General features: G+C 40.0%; 1 protein-coding gene across 1 annotated transcript in view; it reads left to right on the top strand.

Annotated features, from left to right (window-relative positions):
• The first annotated feature begins 4,409 nt into the window (after nt 1-4,409).
• phactr4a (phosphatase and actin regulator 4a) overlaps nt 4,410-6,261 on the top strand; it is a 29,001-nt gene continuing 27,149 nt past the window's right edge. Inside the window, exon 1 of the mRNA XM_034599822.1 lies at nt 4,410-4,742. The gene's annotated coding sequence lies outside the window, so the exon portion shown is untranslated. The remainder of the gene's footprint in view (nt 4,743-6,261) is intronic.

Raw genomic sequence — 6,261 nt, 5'->3', positions numbered from 1 at the left:
GACATCTTAGGGACGTAACATGCTGCTTTGTTTTCATATTATAAATTTCACTCTTATCAAATTAAAATTTGTATTTTTATGTGGAAAACAAATTTCTCCTGGCATCAATGTTTGTTCACAGGAATACTCAATCTGATATGACTTTGAGCAGAGAGAAGCAGAAACTCTCTGTGAGCCATCCCCTATCTATTAATATGTAATGTTCTGAAATCTGACAGAAAATGTATTGAGTTGAGGTGATATGAATCAGCGCCTTTCCCCTCTCATTCATCCATGGAATTTATGGTCAGATCGTCCACATTTGTCACAGGAAATGAACGTCTGAAAAAGAGACGCAACAAAGGCTGACACATAATCCTAGTGAGTAATTATAGAATTGAAGATGTGGGTGTAGCTAATAAAACAGCACCATGTATTGTGCTGTCTCTATTCACTATGAAATGGTCAGAGTATCTAGCATATTTATAGTTAGCCTTTTTGGGGTTCAGAGACGCAGGTTTCCTCTGTTTGTTCACTGTTTCAAAATGCCATGGAAGATCACAATGCTGTCAAATTATTTTTACAAGAGGAAATTGTGGAAAATTACCAGAAAGAAAGGAAATGTAGATCATGTTCAAGAACAACATTTTGGTGGGGGTTTAGGTTGGAAGAAGGAAGAATGGGCCCGAGATCTTGATTATTAAAGTTTGAAAGAAAGGTGTGTTTTTTCAGCCTCATTGTTCCAGAATTTATTTTCAATTTATTGATATGTCATGATATTTAATGAAGTGAAAACACAATGGTTATTCCATTATCAGATGTGTCAGCAACTTTAAAGCTCTTTAATTGTGTATAAACCATAAACCAGACCACAGAGGCATCTCAGCATGTAGACATGTGTGCTGCTGTTTATGTGGGATTTTATGGTATAGTATTTCTTTACTAGCATGTGGACATGTAAAGTTGATAAATATAGTGGAAGATAGGCTACATAAATGTACATCAAGCACTTATGGGCCATATAATAATAGCCATTATGCTTGAAGATGCATGTTATTGGTTCATGTTAAAGTTGAACAATATAGATATACTACTGACTCATGCACGTTGCAAGTCATTTAGTGTGTTGCTATCATCATCTAGAACTAAATCACCATCTGTTTCCTCACTGTTCCAGCAAGTTGACAAAGAGGGCTCCATCCCAAATCTCATAAAACTCAAAAGGGGTTGAGCAGTGGCCCAGAAAATATGCCTAAGATCAAAATCATAAAAGGGTACTAAAAATAAATACAGTAAGAGGGTGGGATGCCATGTCTGGCACAGCAAGACTGGGTCCACCTAAAGGTCACGAGCAGAGAAAACAGAACTGCAGACTGGGAATTGCCCTGGCTGCTATTCTCACAGCAGGCAGCACGTCATGGTGTTTACTTCCTAATACCAGGCAAACAAAGGGCGCATAATTTTTATCAGAGTTGCATGAACTGGACGGCACCACTATCAGTTCTGGCATCAATGTGTTGCTCTGGGATTACTGCAAACATTACTGGAGTGAAAAAAAGATCTGAAAACTGTTTTTGTCTGTATTTCTTTCCTGTTTGTTCAAATTTGTACAAGAGATTAATGTTTAAAGGTTCAGTGGGTAGAATTTACTGGCATCTAGTGTTGAAATCACATACTGCAACAAACTAAATACTCTCACCTCACCCTCCCCTTTCAAGCGTGAAGGAGAACCTACAGGAGCCTGCAGTTAATGTAAATGTGTGATAGGTCCTCTTTAGACCCAGTGTTTGATTTGTCCATTCTGGGCTATTGTAGAAACATGGCAGTCCAACATGGCTGACTCCGTGGAAGAGGACTCACTGCCAATGTATATATAAAGGGTCAGGCTGAGGTAACGTGAACATAATGATTATTAGTTTTAGGTGATCATACATTATTAATACTACATGAAATGTACATCTACATTCTATGAAACAAACAATACTTCTTGATGCAATTACTTCTGTGATTATATGAAAAGACTTATTAAATAATTTTGGATGGAATTTTTATTAAAAGAGTCATCCACACAAGCACTAAGTGACATAGTTGTTACCGGCCCAGTAGAGGGCGGACAAATCAATGCCACTCATCCATGGTGAACAGTCAAACATGTAGTGCACTCATGGCATGTAGTTCTGCAAATGACCAGAAGAGATCACAGTCTCCAAACTTTTTAAAATATGGGTCTACTGCGGAAAAAAGATGCATGGTGAGCTCATGTCCAAAGACAGCAGATCTTTCCCCTCACAAAAACTGTGGGACGTATGTGAGGTGAAGCAAAAGCTCATGTTTCACTGGATATTTTCAGCATAAAGTTTAAAATAAATAACATTACTTTCTCACTTTCAGTCAAAATCTCCAATTATTAAATATATCAAAAATAGGTAATATCTACATCGCACCTGATTCACTTTGGTCAAATCAAGTACAATTGGACACAAAAGTTTAAAGCATTTTCTAGAACTGTATTACACCCTCGGGAATCTGGCAAATCAAACATAATAAAGAAACATATGTTAATCTATGACAACTATCTTTATTCAAAAGCTGTTTAACAAACACACTCTTCATCTTTTCTACTGCATTACTCATGTGAAAGGGTTTTATCTTTTCCATATTCAAGCAGTATCAATAATGAAATGGAGTGTGTCATATGCAATACCATATATATGTGAAAAATAAGAAAAAAAACGAACATATAAATGTTGATATATGTGTCGGTGCACTGTACAATACAAAGACCATTTTCTCCCTCAAAATAAATAAATAAATAACTGGGCTTTAAATGATCTGTATTTATATAGTGCTTTAACAGTTTTATCGACCGCTCAAAGCGCTTTCCAATACAAACCACATTCACCCAGTCGCCTGAACATTCATACAGCGTTACTATATGCTCCAAATTGTCTTTCACACACTACTCACACAGTGCCAGCCCAGCCGATAGAGTGGACGATTCTATCCCCGGAGCCACAGTCACCCTTTACATTTGGATTTTCACATTATCCATCACATCTGTTCATCACTCAATCACACATCACACAATCTTTCTTGTACTGTCTGCAAGTAAACACTGTGGAAATCAGTCTTATATTAGGCCCCTACAAACATTCAAAGCACATTTCCTTTTGCTTAACATCTATGTGTAATCCTGCAGTGCAGTTTTTGATAAAATACACTGAATTGCAACAACCAGATTCCAGAAAAGTATTTTTCACAAGGCTGAACACGCAGAAGGTTTTCCATAAAGGCCAGTAGAGATGTATTGTTTACCATGCATTAGTTGATACACTTTTCTAGTGGGTTGCTGCTGCGGATATTAGCACATCAGTATTGAATATTTTCATATTTTATTGTAATATTTTTAGATTCTATTTACTTTATATTCTTAACTATCTATGGCATAAGTAACAACTAACTTCAAAAAATTCATTAAAATTATATAACATAAAAAGGTTGTAATAAATGGTTGGTTTCAAATTAACAGGAGATACGACAACCGTGGCGATAGTATACATATCCTCTGAACAAAATTCAGAAGCTAGGATATTAACTGGAACTATAAGAGATATGTTCACATCACAGCTGTTTTATCTGTTTTTACATTGACTAGCAGTTTATTTTAGGATTGGTTTTTAAATGTTCTTGATGACTCTGAAGACTCTTAATGGCCTGACCCAAGGCTCTGCCTCTGATCCATCCATCTGCGTTCCCTACTTACCTCTGTGCAGCTTTCAATCTTGGGCACGGATCTGTGGTCACTCATAGGCAGAAAACTAGGGGGGGGGGGCAGAGCGTTTGCCATATGGCTGTTTGAGATGGTGTCTGCTTTTGAATCTCAGCGAAAAACACACTCTTTTTGGAAGGCATATTCCTGACATTTCTTGAGGTGCCAGGCTATTCTGGTCTTTTATCTCTATTATGATTTTGATGATGATGATTTTGATGATGATGATGATGATGATGATGATGATTATTATTAATCCACCTCCTTCTGTATTTAACCATTTCCTCTCTGTTGTCAATCAATCAATCAATCAGTATAGCCCATATTCACAAATCACAATTTGTCTCATAGGGCTTGTTGTGCATCACTTTGTACTTGTTGTGCATCACTTTGTACTTTGTCCTCTATAATTAAAGTCCTAATTATCATTCTAAGTGTTTCGGTTCCATAAACATATCAGTACTTTACCTACTTATATTTTTTTTCTCTCATGGCAACAATCTTTACACAACTTGAGTGAAGAAATGATTTGTCTCCATGTCATTGAAAGCTCGTGTGGTCACGTGGTTCCTCGGGTTCCTTCAGAATTGTTTTCACTGGAGTGGAGGGGGGGGGGCGGGACGGTGTGACGTCCCAGTCTGTCAGTGCGCATGCGCGGCAGCATTTAATCCTCCCACCGAGTTACGTGTACGACACCTTCTGACAGCGGAATATGAAGAAAGAAGTTTCGATCACAGATTTAAACTTGTCTCCTGGTGTCTGTTGTTGATGTCTGGGCGCTTCATTCCCGCCGCCCGCTTCAGAAAGTCACTTTAATGACCTGGTTCGGGTGCAGAGGTTTTGTTAGTGAAGCTAGTTCCGCCTTGGCTCTCTCCCTGTGATGGACAGCGGCGACAAGTGTCAAAAGTAACCGGGGGTCGACGAGATACGAGGGGGGAAACACGTCTCCTGTGTGGCGGACACATCCACACGAGCGAGGCGGCCACTGGAGAAGGTGAGCGGCCGTTGTTTACCACCATACACACGTCGTGTAGAGCGACAGCTAATTTATGTGAGCTAACGAAGCTAATGCCACAGTGCAGGGGCTGTAGCCACCTGTTGCTGGCTCCACTCTTGGCTAGCAGCAGACACGGATTAGCATTATGACTGCGGTTGTTTTGTAATGCGGGTCTATCTTTAGCTCACAGCCCTTCTCTCTGTTAGGGAAACCAGAAAAAGAGGGAAACGCACAAAGACAATACAAAAAGTAGAAAGGACGCTACTCAGGCTGTTTACGGACACCTGAGGCTGACTGTGCACAGTTAGCCTCAGGTGTCCGCTGCCTGTACCTGTATCTGATGTAAGTGTCCACGTATTGTTTGCACTAGGCTGAAGAACGGAGCAAACCATTCTTATGAGTTGTTTGAACTACCTCTTCTCCACAGGACAATGAAAAAAAAACACCTGTGTTTTCCACAGGGGGGTGGGGGGAGGCTTCAGGTGTGAATTACTTGAAGCATTCCACTGCATTCCTTTCACAGGCCCGTCCGCTTGTTCCAACAAGCACCCACAAGCTTTCAGCAGTGACTGGAAGCGACAATACGCCCCATAGGAGAGAAGAGAGAGGACAAAAGGAGCTGCAGAGTATTGTACTCGGGCCGTACATGTTGTTGAGTTTGAATACAGAGAACTGTATGTTGTTGCATCTCACAAAGATTATCGAGCAGAGATGTTTAATTTCATCGCACACAAGGTGGGTAGCAGCATGGAGTGAGGTTGACCCTGAGAACCAAATAGAAACCCACCATGGCATGTAGCTGCAGTCATGTTTACGATGGTGCTTTCTTCGGCAGATAACCGGCTGTTTGTCTGGAGGGGAATGCTGTGGTCCTTACACATTTTTAAATTAGATTTGGTGGGAAGTTATGCACATACACTATCTAGATTTACATATAATTACATATTTCTAAACCTGCATTCTGCAGCTTTGTACAGGTCTTTTAAGTCAATTTTGATTTGAAGTGGCAGACTTAATTAAAACGTGCTTCCACGGTTGTTAGAATAGAAGTGGATAGAACACGGAGATGTGTTTGAGCATCTGAATATTGTGGGTCCATATGTGTGCGCCTTATATAATCAAAAGTGTGAACCATTAACAGCTAACAGCTACCCATTGACAGTGTCTCTTTTAGGTCCATGCAGCTCGCTCACTAACAAACTCCACTTTGGCTCTTTATTTAGTGATTGCTAAGTCTGCAGAATGAAACTTGGCACAATGGCTGATTGTACTCCTCTCCGCTTTGCAGAGGTCGGCCCCTTTATCCGATGAACTGGGAGTTCTTAATGAGCTAACTGGGAGCTTCCTGTGAACAAACAGGATTGTGTAAAATTTATAAACCACCGTGCAGTGTGAACCAAACGCTGCTGATTTTAAACATTGACTTTCCAGAGGAATCGCAACGGTTAAGAATGCCAGTGAGAGTATGAAGTACCTCTGACATGTCGCAAAGTGTATCATTCATCGAGCTGGCAAT

Source organism: Hippoglossus hippoglossus, chromosome 11 (genome assembly GCF_009819705.1).
Source record: "Hippoglossus hippoglossus isolate fHipHip1 chromosome 11, fHipHip1.pri, whole genome shotgun sequence".
Lineage (NCBI taxonomy): Eukaryota > Metazoa > Chordata > Actinopteri > Pleuronectiformes > Pleuronectidae > Hippoglossus > Hippoglossus hippoglossus.
The sequence above is the reverse complement of the archived record's forward strand: the minus strand, read 5'-3'. Positions and strand labels throughout refer to the sequence as shown.